At 55.4% G+C, this 22,352-nt stretch overlaps 1 long non-coding RNA gene across 1 annotated transcript in view; it reads left to right on the plus strand.

Annotated features, from left to right (window-relative positions):
* The window catches only part of LOC148091583 (uncharacterized), an 84,726-nt gene extending 63,269 nt beyond the window's left edge, over positions 1 to 21,457 (plus strand). Inside the window, exons 2-3 of the long non-coding RNA XR_015715630.1 lie at positions 13,830 to 14,009; positions 20,789 to 21,457. This is a non-coding gene — a long non-coding RNA (uncharacterized LOC148091583). The remainder of the gene's footprint in view (positions 1 to 13,829; positions 14,010 to 20,788) is intronic.
* The last annotated feature ends 895 nt before the right edge of the window (positions 21,458 to 22,352 follow it).

The following is a 22,352-nucleotide window of genomic DNA, read 5'->3' on the forward strand; positions in this document are numbered from 1 at the left end:
AATTTTTATTATATTTGGAACCGGAAAGTGGCAAAAATGGCAGTATACCTTTTTGAAAAATGTATTTTTCTGCCAAAGACTTTGTTACCTACGTGAAAAAAGATAACAACATGCTTAAATGTAGTCATTGGAATTCCTTTTAGGAGAGTTCGCTTTCACCTGGACGCTGAAGATGAGCCCCGGCCGCACGCTCTGAAAGCGTAAACCCAAGTGAAGAGCCCGTTCCCACGGGCGCGAGGGGAGAGGCGGGAGGGTGGCGTGACGCTCGGCCACGCAGGGAGCCACGCCACGGGGGGCCACGTGCAGGGCTGTGGGTGAGGTGCCACGTGGCAGAGGACACTGGGGTGGAGGGGCTGTTCTGCGAGCGGAAGGGCTGAGGGGTGACAGAACTGCCTCTTTCTTGTAGGGACGGAGCGCATGAGAGTTGAAGCTGGGTTCCCGCCCGACCAGCAGACGCTGGGCGCTCAGCTCAGGTCCCGGGTGGGAGCCTGACAAGCCGTGATGTGCAGCTGTCGTCCCCCCATCTCGTTGACCTTCCCGTGGCTGAGACCTCAGAGCTTCACTCTCAGCACCCCGACCCGTTATTTCCTCAACAAGCCTTCGTGGCGCTTGAACCCGACCGGGCCGTGGGTTGAGCACATGAGGTTTGGGATGGGCGTGGGGGCGGGCGCCGGTGTCCTCGCCCTCTTCAAGGTGAGGGCAGTGTCCTGTGGCCACTGCCCCGCGACCAGAGAGCCCCGTGGCGCTCAGGTGACGAGAATACATGGACACAGAGAGGAGAAGGCACGCGAACGGAGGCAGAGGTGGGAATGACACCCCCCAGGACCACCCATGGCCACCAGGAGCTGGAGGAGGCAGGAAGGAGCCTCCCCTGGAGCCCCAGAGGGAGCACAGCTCTACCGACACCTGGGTTTCTGACTTCTGGCCCCCAGAGCTGAGAGAAAAAGTTCCTGTCGCTTTAAGCCCCCAGTTTGTGGAGATTTGTTACAGCTGCCCCAGGACTCGAACTCTCACGCCTGTGCGCCCTCCTGGTTGGTCCCCATGGAGACGGGGGAGGCCAAGTGCGAGCATCTGTGCATTTCCCTCCACTCACTAGTTCACTTGCTTATTTATTTGGGGCAGTTAGGGACAACTGACCAGCGGGCAGCTGGCTGGGAGGCAGGGAGGGGTGGGAAAAATTAACGGGACCTGGGCTTGCCAGGGACGTAGACAGAAGCAGGAGACATTAGGAAAGGAAGGAGCATCTGATACCTCCTAGGATCTCAAAAGTGAGGATAATGGCTTTCAGGGCTCTGGGATGTTAGGACTTGGGGTCCTGGGCTTTGCTCCACGGACATCAGAGCCATGGCCTGGGCTCTTTTCAGGGCCGGTCACTGTGTCCTGCTTGGCCAGCGCTCAGCCCCCACTCCCTTCCCAGCCCCCCAATGCACTTCCTCCCTCCACATCTCTCTCCAAAGATTTCCCTTTGTGTCTCTGTGGTGTTCACAGCGACAGCAGTGCTGCGCATTTCTGAAGATTTTCCCCTCTTTTGTGTTTCTTTCACTCCAAAGGGATTTGGAGGCCTTTTCATCTGCAGGGAAGAAAAACCCTCCGAGTGACAGCGGCAGACAGCCCTCGCCTCATTAGGAAGTTAGGGCCGCAGCTCTTGGGCGACTTAATTGCAAGCCCCCTCCCCTTCCCCAGTTCCTTTGCAAAACATCAATCAAGTCACTGTCATCTCACAATTCAGAAAAATTAGTTTAACAAAAAACCTAAACATACACTGCTGTTTCCTGGGGAAACCTTAAAATGCTAACGCCAGGACTTTCTCTTGGTTCCCGGGACCATTAGGTGTTTTTGGCTCAGAGCACAATCTCGCAGCCGCGGTGGTAAATGGCCCCGGCCCTCTCTGAACTCGCTCTGAAGAACCACTGACCTGGCGAGGTGCCTGGAGTGGGATCACCTGGGAGTGAGGTCCACTCTCCTGAAAGGCCTCCAATTCCCTGAGTTTGCGTGATTGGAAAGCCCTGTTCCTTCCTTCTGGTTCCCTGCATCCTCTTAGCTTTCTCTTGGTCCAAGCCTCATCCAATAAACACCTTTCCTACCTCCCGGCCTCTCCAGTTACTCTGGGTAAACACATCGCCCTCAGCTTTGCCTGGTCCATATACCACTCGACGCCAGTTCTTTTTCTGCCCCAGGGCCTTTGCATACGTCATTTCTGTTACCCAAAGAGCTTTCCTTGTCCTCCCACATCCAGCCAATTCCTCCTTCACCCTCAGAGTGTGGCTCAGGCATCATTGCAAACATGCAGGCCCTTCCCTGCTGACTGGGCGCCTCTCTCCTGTGGGCCCTACACTCTGATTCTGCCTTTGGACGTTCAAGCCACACTGGGGAGTGGGGACCCCTCGCCCTCAGCCTCCCACCCAGGAGCTGTCCAGTTCCCTGCGTGGCCCTGGCACGCAGGTCATGGGGAGGGCAGGATATTTCTAAGTTGACCTTCTGTATTTACAACATTGACTCTTTCCTTCCCCCAATCACACGTGTGTGTCATTCTTTTCCTTTGGCAACAGAAATGACAGTATCATTTTGATAAAATGATCAAGGATGAAACATAATTTGAGTTTCAGAGACACTCTAAAGAAAATTATACATTCAAAAAAGGGAAGTACATTTTCTTAGAAACACTGCCGGGGAAAGCGTGTTTGTTCTTAAGAGAGCAGGAAGTAATTGAGCGGCAAACCTCGCCTTCCAGATGGCGCACGCGCTCCGCCCCACCGACGGGAGGCGCTCGCAGGAGAAAGTACAGAAGCCCAGCAACACGGCTCTCCCCGGGCCTGTGGACAGGGCGGCGGCAGTGAGCAGGTTCTCTGTGCCGGGAAGTTTCCAAATGGGGCGGAGCACTTCTTCAGTCACATAACCTAGTTCCAGGGAAATGCCATTGTGATTGTCACCAGAATTGGAGGGGTCTGTAGCCAGGCCCAGATTTCTCGGCTCGTGGCCACTCAGGGGTCCCATAAACCCACCCTTTCTGGGTGGGGAGCCTGGTGACCCCAGGTTCACCTACTGGTTTCACTGAGGTGACTGCCTCAGTTTCCTCCCCTGTAACGGGAATAACTGTGGTATCCCACACCTGGGGTTGTCGTGAGGATTCCATGAGAGGACAGACACGGAGCCCTTGGACCTGCGCTCAGCGACCACTCACTGTTCTCCGTGTCCGGTAGACCGGGCCCCAGACCGAGTGGCCACCCTCACAGCCCTGGCCTCGGGGGAGGGGCCGGGAGCAGGGTTCCCAGTGCACGCGTGAGCCACAGCGTCCTGGGAAGGATGAGGTTCGGCTGTCTCCACGGGCTGCTTCGTGCTCTGCGTCACAGCACCGGCCGTCCTCTGTCCCCTCCCTCCTTCCGGCGCTGGGTGCTTCTGCTCCTTCCCTCATCCGAGGGTTTCTGAGCTCAGGCCGCAGCGGGAACACGCCTGCGCCTGCTCCAGGGCCGGCCTGTCCTCCGCACACTCACTTCCTCTGAGATGCCTGCCCCAGCCTGGGCGGCAGAGCAGCTTTGCCCAGGGACAGGCCCACCGCCCCGTGCGGCGCGCTGGCTGTGGAGATGGCGACCGTCACCACGGACTTACAGCCCGATGTCCTGGTCCTGCCTTAGTGCTCAGAGGACTGGTAGTGAGCCCCTCTCCCAGCTCTGGGGGCATGAGCAGAGGAGGCTGTGCACCTGGGAGGGACAGTGACATGCCCTAGATGCAGACGACGGAGGCCAGGTGCCTTCATCGCCAGTCCCAGGGCACAGTGGATGTGACGTCAGCCAAGAGCACGGATGCAGAGGCCACAGTCTGCTCAGTGGCAGCTCTTAGTGTGGTTGTCCCGCCGGCCCATTTGTCGATGGCATTTCCTGGCTGAGTTGGTTCGAGGCCTCAGATGAGGCTCCTCTGTCTCTCCAGGTCCGTAATCATCTTTGAGGCCCCCCGTGCCGCGGGACCATGGCTCCTCCTACACGGATCCTAATTTCAGTTCAGAAATTGCATTCTTGAGAAATGCTTTTAGGAACCCAAGAAACTTTCAAGTCATCCTTGCTTAGAGGCAGAAACTGTAAACAGGTGGGCAAGACCCCCCTGCGTTACCCGGGATCGGCCTGAGGGTCTGGAGATGGTGTTTGTTTCTGAAGCCACTGGCTGGTAGAGACACTGACTCTTTCCACCTGATGTCACAGCTGGTGTGAATCCCTCGGCACGAGGCTTGTGGCCTGTGGGCCCCATTCTTCAGAGGAGCGGGGGGGGGGGGTGCAGACAGAGGAGGACGGCTAATCGTCGCCAGTTCGTCTTCCCTGCTCTGGAGGGAGGGGGCCCCGGCAGGGCCGTGGGAGAAGCAGCCAGAACAGTGTCCTCTCTGCCGCCTGTGAAACGGGCCCCACCCCCGTCTGCGGCTGATTTCCGCAGGGAGGCCGCCTGCTGCTCGCTGGTCCCATTCCAGACCCTCTGCCGGCCGTCCTTCTGGAGCCCGTCACCACAAAGCTGCCTTCTCAGAGCTTCCCGAAGCCAGTTTCAAGACCTGGAACTGAAAAGGCAAAGAAATCAGAGCCCACGTTCCAGTCAGGAAATGGCCGGGTAACGGTGGGCCTTGTTCTCAAGGGAATCCGAATTCGGCTCAGTTGCAGCGGCTTCACGCGAGAAGCTGGAACTAAATGGCTCGGAAGGAAGAGGGACAGCAGGGGACGTGGCCCGAAAGTGAGCCAGGTCCTTGGAGAACCCAAGGAGAATGGTTTTATCCGCTCCTTACAGGAAACTGCCCATTAACAGGGGACGTTTACTCACTTCCTGAGGATTAAAGACATTAAAGATGTTTAATACTTAAAATTATGTTTATGTTCTCTGTGAAAATGTGATAAAAACCGCGGGGAACCTGCCTTCTGGAGAGAGCCTGACGCTCAGGACACGTTGCCTGGGAGACGGCCGCGTCTCCGAAGGCAGATCCCCTGGCAAGGGCACTGCCCAGCTCCCTGCTGCCCTGTCTGGACGTGTGACCCTCGTCCACTGTCCCCTCCTCTCCTGGCCAGGGGTCCAGGCCCCTGGGAGTCAGAGCAGGAGCCAGGCCAGCCCCTCCCCCGCCACCTGACGTCAATCCCGTCTAAGTTGGTAACGGGCCAGCAGATTGATGGCAGCACAGCTGCGGGAGATTCTGATGAGGCCGCTGGTGAGCAGACCGGCTGGTGGCTTTAGCATTTATGCAGATTTGTGATACAAATGGACGTGGGAGAGAGGAGGGGACCTGGTGGTGCTGCCGGTGGTGTCTCCTGGAAGCTGCAGTGATGGAAATGTAGGTGTCTATAAATAGGGAGAGAGAGGAGCACGGGCTTTGTTTCTGACAGCAGCCAGGGCCAGCATTCTTCCAGACGCCCTGGTTGTGGAAGCTGGGGAGGCCCAGAGAAGCTCGGCTTGCCAAGGGCGGCGAGGCGCCTCTGGCACGGGGACACCAAGGTCGTCAGACCTATGTCAGCCGTTCGTTCATTCATGCGAGTATTGGTTGAGCTTCTGTTGTGAGCACATCTCTCTGCTGGGGGCTGGGACTCTGAAGATGAAGCTCACAGCTCCCTGAGTGCAGGGGTCTCAGGATGGCCCGGGCAGTGGCCGTGCAAACCAGGAGCGGCACCATGTGACACCATGTGACACGGCTGCGATGGAGGGGCTGGGGATTCCTGTGGGGTCCAGCTGGGTTTACAGAGTGCACCGGTTCCTGGCTCCTCGGTCTGATAGGCCTCTGTGCCCCCCACCGGCCCAGAAGCGCACTCCTCTTGGAGAGGACCCGACCCTTCCCGATGGCCTGAGGTGCTGTGACACAGCCCCAGCTGGAGCGGAAGTCTCGGGGCGGGGGGTGGGGAGCTTTGTGACTCTGAAGGAGGGCACAGCGGGTGTGGGGGTCACTGAGGCTCTCGGGAGGGTGGTGGCCCAGTGTTTGTCACTGCTGGTCAGGGGCCAAGCGGCAAAGCCACAGAGGAGACCCTGAGGTGGCCCCTGCATGGACTCGGGGAGGGCGGCTGGCGGTGTGGCTGGTGGGGAGGCCTGTCCTGAACCCCTGCTTCTCCATTTCCCAGCTGTGCCTCTGCTTCCTCAGCTGTAAACCGGGACATTGTAGTGCCTCCCAAACAGGGTGAGGGTGAAGTGCTTAAGTGTAACAGCCGGTCCAGGGCCACTCTCATCCAGTCACTGTCCCTTTGCTGTTGCTCCTGGAGGCTGGTCCCGACCCCATCCCCGTGTGGCAGGCTTTCCGGCTCCTCACACAGAGGTGAGGCCGGGTGAAGGGAGTGCCCCGTCCCCGGGAACTTCACCAGCTCCTGGGCTCCTGCGCCACTGGAGGGAGGCGGGTTCTAAGACCATCTGGGCCCAGCTGGAAGGAAAGGCCTTGTTTCCTCCTCATTTCTCACCTTTGTGGGGCCACTAGGTGGGATTTATTGACCTTGTCTGTGCATTAATCCTTGCATAAGACAGTATTCAAATAACAACCCTAAATTTGCAATGACAACTAATAAAGCTAATTAAGGGTTTCAGGGAGCCCTTTATTGCCCATAAAGACATTATGGGTAACTTCTAACATATGAAAATAATGAAAGATCAATATGGCTCGTGGACGAAACTCGATGTGACTGTGAAAATCAACAGGGACCTGCTTGGAAGTAGAATATTTTACGCTTGTAAGGCAAATTAATCTCAGTGTCAATAATGAAAAACCATTACGAAGGGGAAAGTAGCCAGCCGTTCCCACAGGACACGTGAGAACACAGACCGTCAGCCGGGACCGGCTTCCGGAGGAGGGGTTTCTGGTTTGTTTTGTTTTTCCACAGTGTGAGAGGCTGAGAAACCTGGTTGGGGTTAGTAGGTTGGCACATCTGAACGTGCAGTGGCTGTGAATTGTTTCTGTATCCTGTGTTTTGATTTTGTAAGTCTGTACTCATAAGCAGATCTATTCACATATGTAAGTATATATTTATATGCATATGACGCACATGTATGCACATGGGTGTTACTAAACCAGAGCGGGTCCGCCCACCCGACGTACAGCAGAGCCAAACCCTGAGCCCCGAGTCTGCGGTGGAGAAATTAGTGCCGCTCGTTGGAAGGTGCCAGGTAGGGAGAACAGGGAGCTATTGCTTAAACCCCAACTCCTGATGGCTTTCAGTCAAGGGCTTCTAAAGGCAAAGATTGAGGGGTAGGGGGTAGGGTCACCGGCCAGGCTGAGTGACTAGTTCTTGTGCAAACCTCCGCACAACAAACATTCAAAACAGCCCTCGAGTTCACCTTCTTAAGCCTCTTTGATGGGGACTGGCAATGTGCCCCACCCGCCTGCCCAAGTGCCCACCTTGAGGGTGTGCGGGCAATGTGTGGGGCAGTCGTCACGAAGCAGAGCTGTGACTGTGCATCGTGAGGGGGGAGAACACGGTGCCTGATGTTCTCTGGAACAGGGTCCCCACAAGCAGGTGCCAGGGGCTCCCGAGTTCTCAGCAGCACGTTGCTCAGAGGTCGGAAATGGGTTTCCTGCGGGTGAGCATGCCCGGAGAGAGGGCCTGGTAGTCAGGGTCACAAACGCAGCTGGCCTCCGGCTGATTCCTGGGGGCAGGAAGGGCAGGAGCTGCTGGAAGGGGCAGGAGGAATGACCTGGAAGAGGGTGATGGTGACCGACATAGCAGGTAGTTTCCTGAAAATGTCAATGTGTCAGACGCTGCATACACTGTATTAATTACAGTGTATACATAGTGATACAATGTTGTGTAAATTCTCACCACATGATAAAACACATGAGTTAAATTGGTTTTAAAGAAATAACTTAAAGCACCCAGGTGGGCCGGGGAGATGAGGGCCTGGGCACCCCAGCACCTGCAGCCAGCCCACCCATCGGTCAGGTGGGCGAGGGGCAGCCCTTTCAGAACCTGGTGGGTTAAACAGGCGCGTGACCCCTGACCCCTGGGTCTCAGGAGCATCCTTGTCATGCAAGATGCTTTTAGGATGAAACATTTGGTCACCCAGCTGATAAACTTGGGGGCATCGCTCATTACTTTGTTGTTTTAGTGCCAACAGAGTACCTAATGGAGCAAAGAGAAAAACCATCTAAAAGTAATGTCCATCCAGGGGTGTACTGGTAGGGAGTTAAATCAAAAGGCCTCATCAGGAGGACTTTATAGGAAAACAGCTTCCTCGCTGTCTGGGCCTCAGCCAAGGGTCACACTGTCACAACCATCCCACCCTCATGTCCCCATGCAAATGCAGGTGCTGCTGCTGGGCCACTGAGGCCCTCCTTGGCTCCGGATGCTGGTGGAGAGGGAATTCAGTCTCTCCCATCAGGGCTCTCGCACAGGTTGGCTGCGGCCACGACTCGCTGCTGGAGCGGAGGACCCTGTGCTGGTCCCAGGAGCCTGCGAATGGAGCTCATGCATAATGAATGTCCTTCGACTTTTCCCCAGACAGACTTGCAAGGAGGGTTGTTGTGACTGTAACTAAATATAGCACGAAACCCGCACGTCTCACAGAGAGGCAGGGACAGTGCTTGGTCTGCAGTAAGGTCCGAGCTCTATTACAAGGGGGAGACCAAGAGGAGGTTCTCGCTGTGCCAAGGGGAGCCCTTGGCTTTCTGAGACCCCCACGACCTGCGTGTGACCCCCAGAGCTTGGAGACCCCTCCCAGTGGCGGTGTTTTTACTGGTCGCTCTGCCCGAATCTGAACACCCCGGTGTGGAGCTCTGTGCACGCGCCCAGCTCACGGGGCGTTAGCGACGCATTTAGCTCTACGGCTACGTTCAACGTTGGGATTTTCTAAAAAGTATTTTTATTATTTTTACCTTGTAAAAAGTCAGTGCATTGTCTGTGTGTCACGCGCTTCCCCTCAAGAACAGAACGACAACCTCACTATACCTAGTGACCTGTGCGCAGGAGGCAGAGGACAGGGCGGCCACCCCCTCGCCCCATCTTCCTAATGAGAGCATTTGGTCACCCAGAGGGATTTGGTTCCAGGTCAGGAAGATGGTTGTGGGATCCGCCCAAAGTATGCGGCTGAGTTCAGGACACGTCCTCTGACTGGAGGTCACAACCAGCGCTCAAGACAGCAGGTGGGTGGGTGGCCCCAAACTCGATGCTCCTGTGGCTTCCAGTCTCCAAAGAATTCACAACCCCCATTCCTGGGTGGACCCGGCTCCCAACCACTGAGCCACACTGGCCGGACTCATCTCAGTGACTTTCGATCTGAAGATGGGCGACCACGTTCCCAGTCACTTGTCTTTCGGGGGTGGGAGCAGAGGGGTGCTGGAGGAAACCCCGTAACGTCACCCGGGCTCAGCGCCCCACCTGCCCAGGCGTGTGGGCTGGAGGGAGCTGGGCCCGGGACCACACCACAGGACGTGCTCAGCCAGGCCACACGCAGGCCTGTGGTCGCTGTTCTCTTGAATGTAACACTCCGAACGTAATTCTTGTTATTAATAAGTGGTGGTGGGCAGTGCAAATACCGCCTACGTTTCTATTCTCCCGTGCAAGTCGGTTTTGTCCGTATGATTTTGGAGGGCTTATGTTTCTTTCCTAGAGATGATGTTTCTAGAAATTTTTGGTTCTAGTCTCCACAGGGTTATACGCCCAGTGGCCTATGTAAATAGGTATAGATCTTTTGAGGAAATCTATAAAAATATGCAGACTCACCCTCCGCAGCACTGGGAGTAGATTCTGATGATCTCAGCAGAGGAGGCTGGTGGGGCTGCTTCTCCACGAGGCGCCGGGTCCTCGCTGCGCGGTCGGTGGCCTCTGGGAGCCGCCTGGAGGGCTCCTGCTGGCTGTGACCGCGCCAGGCAGGCAGTTCGCCACTTGAACTGCTGACGGATTTCTTTGAAAACCGACATTTCGGCCCATTCCGATTTGACCTGGATGGACCCTGAGCTGTTGTGTGGGCCTGAGGATCCGGTCCAGCTTTGGGCAAATGAGGCCTGTTTCCACAGGGTTAACGCAGAGAGAACCTTCTCTCCACCTGCCCTGTGCGTGAGATGCCAAGACGCTGGCAGAATGTCAAAAGACAAGGTTTCTAGAAAGTGAGAGTGGTGAGCATTGCTCCGTGGTCACTGAGCCACGTATTAATGTCTAACCCCTTATGGAGCTTATTAAAACTGATGCAGGGAGGCACTTCCTAAAACGCAGGTTCTTTTTGTTTTTTAAGTTCTAGGAATCATTTTCCCCCCTCAAAATGCCCAGTTCAGGTCCAGTCCCAGGGCAGCCGCCATGGTGTTGGCTGTGGGACCTCGGGCCCAGGCTCACTCACCAGCTGCCTCTCGTCCTGGGCGATCTACACTCTGGGAAGTAGCCAGAGATCGAAGGGTCACTTCTCACTCATTATTTGGTTGATCTCACCTAGGTTGTGACTTTGTCCATAATTATTAATACAGCCTATTGGAAGCCAGCTGACCCATTGTTTGGGGTCATCTGAGCAACCAAACGGAGCTATCAGATTCCTGGGCCGCCGCTGGGTTCTAATTCCCAGTCCATCAGTCAATAAGGTGACCCCGTGTCCAAATGGCAGCGAGCGTGGTCAGTTCAGGGGCTGTGAGTAAACATGGCCTTTTCCACAGGCCTGTCGAAGGATCACCTCAATTGGCCTCTACTTTAAGCGAAACGCCCAGAAACTTTGGTGCCTTTTGGCCTGAGAGGCCCAGCCTGTGTGTCCACATCGACAGGATTCATGAGGTAACTGCCCACGGGCCCCGCAGCCACCGTCCAAGTGGATGGCGAGGACTCCCTGCCGTCCCTGTGCTGGGGGTTCAGAAATATGGAACTGTGCTTCCTGGCCACTTGCCAGAGGCCAAGGGCACGATGCCCCCTGGTTGACATTTATTTTCCCCGCGTGGAGGGTGAGTCGAGAGCCCGGTGTCTCCTGACTGCTGGCTCCCCTGTCCTGCCTCGGATTCGACTCTGAAATCACACGACGTTGGTGTGAAGTCACAGCCCGGGCACCCGCCAGGCAGGTCGCTTTGGCAGCTGAAGGAGCAGATGGGAGTCGGCCCGGGGACTGTGCCTGGGCGGCGAGGGGAGGTGCGGGGAGCTCAGCGGCAAGTCCAGTGCTCCGGGGACAGACGCAGGGTCGGCGTGTGTGGTCGGGGCCCGAGTATCACGGGAACCCATGGCTCCCCAGGCCACGGGCTCAGCAGCCATGCTGGCACGTACACAGGGCGCAGCTGGCGGATTCATCAGCGTTTGCCCGGCGCCTGCGTTGTGGGAGCATTGCCAGCTTTGGGTGGTCACAGCAAACTGCATTGAAGTCCCTTGTCCATCACAGCCCTGCTCTGCCCCCGTGACAGTGACTCTGCTCTGCTAGGGCCCTGGGACGTGAGGCTCCGTGTCTGGGGTGACTCGGTCCCAGGGAAGCTGAGGACCCCCGGTCTGCACATCCCGGCCTCGCTCTCCAGCAGCCACCTCCCCCGGTGGCTGAAAATGCCTGTGGCATAGCCACATGCGTCCCACTCAGTCTGGTCCTCAAAAAGTCAAGTCAGGAAGCAGCCGTCCAAACACGCCTTCTTGGAAGGACCCCACCTCCCCTCAAAGGTGCTCGCCGTGGCTGGGCGGGTGGGGGAGGGAAGGGGCCACGGTGAACACCGAGACCGCCCTGCACCCAGCTGGGTTGTCTGCGGTGAAGAGCAGCCATTCCAGGCCCTGGCGAGGACACGGGGACCTGGGGCTCAGTTTGGTGACTTCTCAGAGTTAAAGCTACACCTGCCACGTGAGCAGCTGCTTCGCTCCCAGGTACTCACCCAAAACAGAAAGTGTTCGTCCAGATAAAACGTGCGTGACTTTGCAGAGAAGCGTCATCAGTAATGATCCAAACTAAGAGAGCTCAGGTCAACAGGCGAAGGAAGAAAACCAGTGTGTTCCTAGTCGATGGAAATTACTCCGAAATAAGGACCGAACGAGCTGTTATTGACAATAAAACAATGCAGAGGAACCTCAGCGAACTTGCCCTGAGCGAAAGCGGCCAGTCAGGAGACAGTGCTCTGTGATGCTGATTGTAGAAAACTCTGAGATGCAGATGGGTTTCCAGCGACAGAAAGCAGATCAGCCCGGGCTGGGGGGTCAGGGGCGGGACTGGACACGTTTGTCATCTTGATGACACATTTTTCAAAACTGACCACACTGTACACTTGAAATACGGGTAATTTATCAAACACAAATTATACCTCAAAACTGCTAAGAGTGGGACGGTGTGAGAGCCACTCGTTTACATACCCAAATGTGGATCAATGGTGAATTTGTTCTGACACTCAAACCCCCAGCCCCCTAAGCGGACCCCATGTCCCAGGGTGTACGAGAAGGCACTCACCTCTCAGGGTCACTCCTGCTCAGGGTCACCGCCCAGGGGCAGGGGCAGGGGCCTAAGGACTTAGGGAAGAAGCGAGAGTTAGGAAACAACGTGGCCCAGGCCCCGTTGGCCACCCGACGCCTGGCGGGTGACAGAGACGCTGCTCTGCGATCGATTTCATGTGAAAGTCACCCTCACTGCCTTGTCCCCGCAGGTCACCGTGGAAGCAGAAGGAAAACCGCGAGGCCTGCGAGACATTAGGTAGAAATCACTGCCTGTGATTTATAGTTTTAATTAAGAGCTTTTAAAGCTTTAATTAAAAAGGTACACGAGCATTTAGTATTTAAGAAAAATGCCTTTGTGTTTGGGTCAATTGAAGAACATGAAATAAAATGAGACACATATTTCTAGTCGGAAGCTTCAGTAAGAAGCAATGTACACAATTAAAAAGCAAATTGAAACTGATTTGGGCATAACGGCTCTATCACGGGGGAAGTGGCCGAGGGACCGGCGTTTCCTTTATTGCAATAGAGCTGGGTTATCAGACTCACACGCTAATGAGGCTGCCGCCAGGGTGGGCACACCGGCGGGACTGTGAGCCCGCGGGCGAGGATGGCACTGAGCCCGGGGCGTGCAGGCCGCCCTCCCGCGGAGACGGACCTGTTCCTGCCGTGCCGCTTGTCTGCTTTGGGTTGTCCTTGGCATTTTTCTCTGCTTCTCAGATGTGGGGACTTCATGAACAGCGCCAGGTCCATATCCTGTGTAGTCACACCCGGGCCCACCATGGTCATGAGCTCAGGGACGTAGGTCCAGAAGGGGGAACAGACGTCCCGAGGACAGTCACTCATCACGGCACCACTTCGTTCCCAAGGGGGGTCAGGAGCCCCTGCGTGTTTGGGCTGCGGGCCCACGGGAGTGTGAGTGCATGTGACCAGGAAGGGTGACTGACCCAGAGACACGGCTTGCTCTGACCCTGCCCCCTGGACCCGCCGGCCGGCAGCAGAGGAGGGGATGGATGCTGGGACCGTGAGCTGTGCTCCCTAGCTCTGGATGACAGCCGCGGGGCACTGGCCGCCGAGGCGGGCGCACGCCTGTCAGCTCCGTTATGAAGCTCCCCCCGGATTCCTCCGAGTGTGAGGACATCTTCCCCCTGTGTCCCACCGACACCTGTCACACCTCCGCCCACCTGCTCTCCCAGGTTGCCCCTTCTGCTCCAGCATCTCACGGGGCAGGGCCTGCCCACGATGCCCACGTGGTCTCTTGGTTTCGTGACTCCTCCGTGAGTGCTGGGCTGGACAATGGGGAAGGCTTCCTGTGTGCTCCGCCTGGCCTTCGGCACCGCCATCCTCGCCCGGGTCCCCACCTCCCACTCTTAGATAAGGGTCTCACCTTGTGGATTTTCTGTGAGGGAAATGCCTTCCCTTCCCCAGATGAGCAAGGGGAAGGCGGCGCGGGGTCCAGATGCCTCCAGATGCCTCCCAGCTGCTGGTGGGAGGCCTTGTGCCCTTTGTCAAACGCAGCTGCTTCCTGCCTTTCAGGTGACGCGGGTAAACTCCGCCTCCACCCTGACGCTCCTGCAGCTCCTCCGAGTTGGGCTGGAAACTCCCTTCACCGCCCGCTGCCCAGAGCACGTGGCGCTCAGGTGGGCTCCTGCATGCTCATCACAAGGCTCGAGCCCCAGCCCGAGCAAGTTCATGAAGGCCTCTCAGCCACGCACAGTAAGTATTTCTATTCTGAGCATTTCATTTGTCTGAGAGTAGCTTCTATTCATTTGTGACCCAGGGAGCCCATATTTCAGTTTATCAGGTTTAACAGGCTGTAAACGAAGAATAACAAATCTTATGCCGCATGAAACTGCGAGGGATGAGCCAGACGGTGCATAATTGGCGTCTGAATGACTCTGAACTACGACCTTTTGTATACCATGCTGAAAGCTGGCTGTTCCTCTGTGGAGTGAGCCGCAGGTGATACAGTTGGATTTGCTCAAAAGACATCTACTTAATGGTGTCATTTCTGTAATTAGCACAGGCGGCGAGAAACCCATTTTCACATAATGAAATACAAGGGGTTCGGATAAGTTTTATTAAAACACCTGTGGTTTCTTAAGTTCAGCTTGAGAAAGGCCTGTAGGCCGTGAAGGATGCAGCTTCATGATGGGATTGTGGAAGCAGCTTTAAGGGCGTAAACTGTTTTTCAAAGTCAGGGTTTTGACGGACATGTGCTGATAATCTCCTTCTATAAATGTATGTATAAACATGCAATTACCTGCTTTACAATCCTATTAAGATGCGCTAGGCTCCCAATTTAGTAGACATGCAATCTAATGGAACCGGAAACTTTTTAAAGAACGGGTTGTAAATTCAGTCTTGGGAGGAGCATAAACTTTGCTGGTGTGTGTGCATGTCCCCTGGGCGGGCTGGGTCCCAGCATCTCGCCCCCTTCTGTGTTCATCGCTGATCTGACTTGGGGCCCCTTCGCACCCATCCCCGCGCCCTCCCACTGGACGCTCCCTCGGACACTCTCGGCCCGCCCTCGTCCCTGCTCTTGCTGATACCAGGCTGGCCTCGCGGTCATTGTGTTCCCCCGCTTGCACCATGTATGTAGGCCTCAGTTTCTTATCACACTCACACTGACACACAGACACATGCACACACATACACACACCGGTTCTTGGTGGTCCTGACCTGGGTGTGGACGCAGAGACGCCAGACCTCTGCCAGGGCACAGGGTCCCTCATCAGGCTCACACACAGACTGCTACCCGGGCCCAGAGAGAGAGGCGCAGTCATGTTGGGTCGAGGCCCCTATTCTTACGACTTAGCTCGAAGGGGAGGCTGCTGTCTGCCTGGTCGGGGCAAACGAGGCCTGCCCTGGGCCCAGAAAAGGATTGGTGGTGGGAGCCGTGGCCGAGCGGGGGAATGGAGAGGCCCTGCTCCCCCCGAGGCCACCCCCAGCAGTTCACCCCCGCTGGTGGGCAAAGACGGGGCCTGCTGTCCTAGCAGGCGGGGAGGCAGAGCTGCCTAGGTTTATGCAAACTGAGCGGCACAGACATTTGGTAGAACCTGGGGGCGGCAGAGAGGTCCCTTATGGCAAGGCCTTACTGTGTGTCGCGTAAGGAAATGGGAAACGGCAGCTCAGAGGGCTGGTCTCAGAACACTCGGGGTAAGTACACTCTGCTCTGCAGCGGGGGGAAAATAGGCTCCTCCGCCCCCATGTTCAATCACAGAGGCCGTTAGCCCGCCACACGGCCGCCTGCGGGCCTTGCGTCGACCCCGCTAATGCTCAGGAGCCGGCAGTCGGGTGTCGGCAGCTTGGACAGCACGTGAGATGGATTCTCATAAGTGACATCAGTGGCCAAATGGAATTCACACTAAGGGAGGCTCTGTTCCCACAGCCCATCTTTTGGAATCGTGCCTGATCTACATAAGAAGTGACGTCCGGGTCTCGCTCGTGCGTCACATGGGCAGGTGCTATTGCCAGCAGTGGTGGCAAAGTCAGCAGCGACAGGTGTCAACACACAAATGTCTTCCGGGACAACTGACTACATTTGTGGAGGAAAAGGTAAATTCAGTCCTCAAATTGCAAAAACAAAGTAAGTTCTGGATTAAATATTTAAAGAGCAGAAACACGAAGGCAGCAAAGCAAGAAGAATACGAACAGGTGCTTTTCCGACAGCACGGGCGCCGGGCGGTGGGCTGGGGGGAGCTGGGCTCAGGGCACCCCCGCCCCACGGTCACCGGCGGGTGCTCTTGGCAAAGGGGCACATCGCTCTGTGCTCCAGTTTTCTCATCTCTGAAACGGGAATGACGGGGTCCCTGCCTTGTGGGGTTATTGCAAGATGACATGAACTTGCTAAGATCAGAGCGTCCAGGAACTGTGAGCTGTGGCGTAGTGCGCGCTTAAAGGGGATGCGCAGGACCAGCTCAGCGCCGCGAGACATCGGAGGTCATTTCATTGCACATGATGGGTGCTGCCTGGGCCTTGCAGTTTGAATATTTATGTGTTTTTCTCCTTCGTGGGACCCGTCCCTCCTGTCCCTTTATGCACATGCACAGGCATGCAGCAGCTGGTCGTAACCAAAGCACAGGGGACAGCCAGGCTGCCTGGGCTGGAACGGGCCTCTGGTCCCACCAGCTTTCCCGTCTGTCCGTGGGCTCAGGGTGCTCTGGGTGAAGACTCGGAACAATTTGACACCAGTCCCTCAACAATGACACACCTAGTTCAAAGGGGAAGGCGAACACCACACCCTTCCATGGCCATCTCTGGAGAGCGGGCCTTGGGTCATTCATTTTATTGATCTATTTCTTTTCTGGTTCTTTTGGGGGAAGGGAGCAATGTCTTTGAATTGCTTGTGTGTGAAACATTGTTGAAATACGTAACAAGCCAGCAGAATGAGATAAGTGGGTTGAGGGACTGTTAGACTGTTGCCAGCAAGGTGGGCACCTGGCAGGAAGGAAAGTCTTGCTTCCATGTGGGCAGGTCTCTCTCTGTAGAAAAATGTATCTACATTTGTAAGCACTCTATAGGCTACTTTGTAAGTTTTCCCCATTGATCTGATCCGGCCCAAAGCCCTAAAACTGTTTCTCGGTACCTATCTGGGTCTGGGGTGGGCTGGTCCTGTCTCCAAGACCAAGGCAAGGGGGCAGCCTCCCCGGGAGGCCACAGGGCCGTTCTCCTGGTGGGGTTTGCTCCTGGGACCCTGACCACACTGCTTCGATTGCACAGTCAATTCTAAGGAAGGGTGCATCCTAGTTAATAAAAATATCACTCCTTCTATTGTTTAAACACTTGGTTTCTCAGCACCAGGATTTTCCCCAAAACTTTTAATGAATAATTCATTCTCGAATACAAAGTTTCGGGACTTTCTGGATGACAAGAATGTGTCTCTTTTTTTTTTTTATTATTTCCGGTAGATGATCCAGTGTCATTGAATTTCACTGTCCCGAGGGGACGTTTTGGGAAACCTGCCTGACAGTCACATCTCAAGTGAATCTTTAATATGAACTGCAGACAAAGAGGACCTGTGACTTTATTATATTACGAGATCATTTAGTCTATACCTTTGCAGCGAAAAGTTATCTGTGGAGTCTCAATTTTATCGCCGTCTGCAATTTAGATAAGCCCCTTTTATTGAATCATAGCTATTATCCACCCTGCACCTCAGCAGCTGTTTAGAATAAGACAATGCTTTTTTTTTTTTTAAATAAAGTGCCCCCACCTCCATCTCAGATTTAAGTTAAGGATTCTGCATAGTTTCTACGTATACTGGAACATTTTCTTCAAAATGCAAAATGAGTGTGTTTTTAAAACAGCAAATACCGGCTGAGTGATTGCATGGTTTCACAGCCTAATTATAAACACCCAACAATCTGGGAAAACAGCAAAGTGAATGAACACGTTGCTCGGCGGAGGAGCCGTGTTTCTTATGGTTAAATTCTCTGTGCCAGCAAAGTGATGCAGGCGAAGCCGTCACTTCCATATCTAAGTTCCTTGACACGTCGGAGGCAGTGAGGATCTGGGAGAGAGGGAAGCAGCCCCTGCCGTCGGAGCTGGCCTGGTGCTCTCCTGTCCCAGCACGCGTCCCCTGTGACCATGACGGATCAAGACAAACAAGACCCCTGCAACCCCGTCTGAACACAGATAAAACATGGACAACATCCAACTCCAGTGACCAGACTCCCGTGTGGGTCCATATGTGGAGAGATCTTCCTTCCCGAAAACCCCAGGGCTCCGTCATCTCTGTGTCCGTCTTCCAGCACATGTGACTCCCAGTCTTCATTGAATAAATCGTCGAGTCAACACATACCTCACAGGTCCTATTTTATTAAGCATCGGCTAACGATCTTAGGACAGATTTTAAAATATCCTTTGCAGAACACACAGGTTGGTTCCTTTAGCATGTACTTAGCCATGCTGACCTCTAGGATCTGAAATGACAGTCTGCATGAGAGAGGGGCTTCAGCCCAATGCACCGCACGGTCCTCGGAGGCCAATGTGAGCAGCAGCCTCGGGAGAGGCTCTAGCATCTGGTCCCCAGCCTCGGAGCCCAGGTTGGCTGTCACAGCTGTAGGGGGATTTCTGCTAAAACACTGTCCAACTGCTTCTCCCGGGAACAGGGCTCTGCGGCTTCAAGCTGTGGCCACGCCCTTCTGGACGAGTTGTCAGCTCACACGACCTCTGGGGCAGAGCCTGCTGGGGTCGAACCTGATGTCGGCCACCAGGAGCTGCTCCGACCCAACTGTCCTGTCTCCCTGAGTCGTTGGTCTCCTGCTTTACGTCGACGCACAGAATTCCGGCGTCTCAGCTTCATTCAGAAGCTCCCCCAGGGCCCGGCTGGAGCCGACCGACCAAGAGCCCAGCTACGCCCCCAGTTGACCGAGCTGGCATATTGCACCCGGAATCTCTCCCAAGTCCTCAGTTTTTATAAATTAGACTTTATCTGGATGGCTGCCCTCCTCGTGCCGGCCCAGCGTCCTTCAGTACATTCCCACGTGCATCCTTCAAGCTTTCTTTCCGATATTAGTAAGTCTTATGATTCTTTTCGTGGTGAGTCGTGTCTTGGGCCTGACGTTATAATGAGCTCCCTGGTCATGAAGAGAGTTTCTAAGCGCGGTTGTGAAGGAAGCGAGGGGCTGGGGCGGTCAGCGTCACACCGGGGGAGGCCGGTCCCGGTCCCCGCAGGTGCTGCTCCGGCAGACCGAAGCGGCCGGTGGGCTGCGGGGGCCCTGGATTCACCGTGACCGTCCCGCACACCCTGCCCTAACGCGTCCTCCCCTCTTCCATCAGAGTCCTGCTTTTCACTTACGAGATCTGCGGAGGCCGTGGGAGAGCAGCCAGCTCACCTAGGATTTCCGCCCGCGAACCCGGCGCGGCGCTGGCTGCCGGCCCGAGACGCGAGGCTCCCTCAAGGCGGCCCCGAGTCCCTCTTCCTGGACTGGTTCTTAGCCTGAGCGTTTCCAGCTTTGAACGCGTTTTAGTTTTAAGTTTCTCCTCTGCTCATGGTGCCCTGCACCTTGATCGCTCGCCTCTGCTTTAGGGGCCTGGGCTCTGCTTGGCTGAACCCGGGGTGCACCCACGCCCTCCCGTGAGGCCGGCTGGGACGCGCTGGGTTTGGAGCAGGAGGGTGCGGCGTGGGCTTGGCTGGACGAGCCAGCTGCAGGTGAGGCCACACTCTCCAGTCCTCTCCTCCTCGGTTTACGTCTGTCAGTGTGGGCTCCTGCTGGTTTCAGCAAAAACGAGCGAGCAGACGAATCCGGGTCTGTGGCCAGGCTGGCTGCACACCTCGGGCGTTTCTGGGGAAGGTCACTCTGCGGGGGCCTCACCACGGGCTTCGGTAAAAGTTCCACAAATATGACTTTTGTCCACATGACTCGACTCCACACGCTCCTTCCCTCTGTGCCTTTGAATTGGAAGATGAAAGATTTATTAGACGCTGGAGAAATTAGATGTATAAATAGGCACAATAATGCTTCTGGAGTCACTCTGCTTAAGTGAATGGCACCTCCTGACAACAGTTCTGCTTCTCTTTGTTTGAACACATAAATATATATATTCCATGCACATGCAGATGAGCCCTATTTCTTGGCGCACACGCTAAAACTAAGATGCAATTGAGTTGCAATCATTAGATACTGCTTTATCTGTGACAGCTCCAAAAGATTAATTAATGATGGTGTTAACGTTTAAGTTACTTACAGGGACCTATGGGATAAACCTGCCAGGTGTTTAAATTTTTGGTCATCTCCTAACGGAGGGTCTGGAGAAATAGAGGTGTAGAAAATTTGGATTAAAAAAGAACCCGAGACAATACTGGGGTCCTTATGTTCCGTGTCACTCACTCTGCTGGGCGCTTTCTGACTCCTCCGAGCAGCGTGAGGGATTTGGGGTCTTGAGCTGGCCCCCCTTCTAAGCAGGGAGGGCATCTCTGGCCCAGTTGCTCCAGACACTGGAATTCCAAGGGCACCTGTAGGTGAGATGCACTGAGCCCAGAGACCCCCCTAACCCCACCCAGAGAGGAAGCGCCTTCCTTTCAGCCACACACTATGCATCTATTAAGCACCTACTGTGTGCCTACAGCAGGGCTTGGTCACAGCTGTGAATGGGGGCGATGACATCTCAGAAACTTGAGGGGTTCTGAGGGTCATTTAGGATGGGCCGCCTTCTCCGGGAGAGGCAGGGGATGAGTGACCTAATGGGCAGGCCCCTCGGGAACGATTTCCCAGTGAGCGCCCGGGGACTGTGAGGGTCAGGCCGGGAGCAGGTCAAGGTCGTGGGAGTGGAGACGGTTCGGGAGGGGAGGTCTGGGCTCATCGACTGGAGGGGAGGTGGCTCTATTTTTCACGTGTTGAGGGTGAGATTCCTGCAGGATTCGGGGGGAGATCTCTGCAGACAGTGGGATGTCCGTGATCTGGGCTAGAGGTCAGACTTTAATTGTTACATATATTTAGAATAATTGGGGTTTCTGGTGATTTCTGCTCCCTTTGATTTTTTTTCCACAGCGAAAGGAGAGATGTTATGCGGAGGACTTGTCAGGCGCTCGGTGATGATTGGCGTCAGCGTTTTGAAAGTTCTGCATTTATGGGCACTGTCAGCTCTGGGCTCAGAAGGAGACGGCTCATGCGGTGTGGCACATCCTGTCATTTCTGTCGGCTCCAGGACCGCGTTTATCGCAGGCTCGTTAGTTCCAAGTGCATGACTCACAGTCTGCATTTCGAATGCGACGTCTGCAAGTTTTAAGCTCCCTACTTTTATTTCTGCTGGGAATTCCTCACAAGACTCTAAAATCGAGCTGCCGGGGAGCGGCTTTCCTTGCAGGTTGCCAGCTCCTTCAAAGGTGGTTAATGGAAGGAAACCAGCAGGTTTTATCACCATCCAGCTGGCCTCCGGCGAGCTCGGCGCTCCTGGGGCGGGGTCCCTGGCTGCTCTCTGTGTCCCGCTCCCTGTCTGTCTGTCCCTCTCTTATTTACCTGTGACTACAGGCGAGAGGTAAATAAGGTGTGTTCATCGGCAAACCAAACTTAACGCCCAGCCCTGGTATAATAAATCCCGGCCCAGCCACACTGCCCCGGGCCGGGCCGGGCCGCCCTGTGACTCCGTCCCGAGCTGGAGTTCTTCGGTGCTGCCCGGGGAGAACATGCCGTGTCACCTGTCCCCCCAGCACCGGGCAGACAGCCCCATCCTGTCACGTGTGTGTGCGCAGAGTGGTCGGCAGGTCAACTTCCCCAGGCTCTCCACAAGCGCCCCGGGCCCTCTGATATCGTGACAGTCCTGCCGCTCAGAGCGCGACTTCTCCCCGCCCCCCTCGTGTCCTAAGGACGGCGGAGGGGGCGGGGTGACGGCTGGGAGCCCGCCTCTGCCTGCGTGATTCGCACAGGAGTTCCCGGAGCGTGTGCGTCCTGAGGACTGGATGAAATTCCTCCTGTTTCTTTCCTCCCTCCCTCCAAGTGGTCCTCACGTGCAGGACTCTTTGGTTCTCAGCGTCATTTCAGGGACTCCCTCCAGCAGGCCCGACTTTCCCTCTGTTTGCCTCAGGGAGTGACAAGATCACTTTTCTTTAAGGCTGTGACGCTTCCGAAGTCAGTTCTGTGCCGGTTTTGAAGGCGCAGCTCTTGGAAGCCGGGGTCTGTCTCCCGAGGTTCTAGAAGAATCTCTTCACTGTGTGTGTCTGGACTAACAACGCGTCTTTCCACATCCCCGCAAACTCAAGAACCATCGGTGCTGAGCGGTGCGGAATAACTCGCCTCGCTTTCCCTGCATACACCTGTCCGCATAGGAGACGTAAGAGGCCTTCCTGAGGGCGAGACCACCTGACCCAAGGTTGTGGGTCACCGACCACCACGTTTTGTATGATAAATGCCCCAGCTACGGAAACAGAAATGTGCAGTCTGCCCTTGTAAGTAGCAACGGGAAACGACCCAGTTTTCCGGTACAACAGGCCCTCAAATAACATTGTTTCTTATTTTTTTAAACTCTCACATGAGGATATTTTTTCCATTGCTTTTCAGAGAGTGGAGGGAGAGGGGGAGAGAGAGAAACATTGATGTGAGAGAGACCCATCGACTG

This window comes from Miniopterus natalensis, chromosome 14, assembly GCF_054644295.1.
Source record: "Miniopterus natalensis isolate mMinNat1 chromosome 14, mMinNat1.hap1, whole genome shotgun sequence".
Lineage (NCBI taxonomy): Eukaryota > Metazoa > Chordata > Mammalia > Chiroptera > Miniopteridae > Miniopterus > Miniopterus natalensis.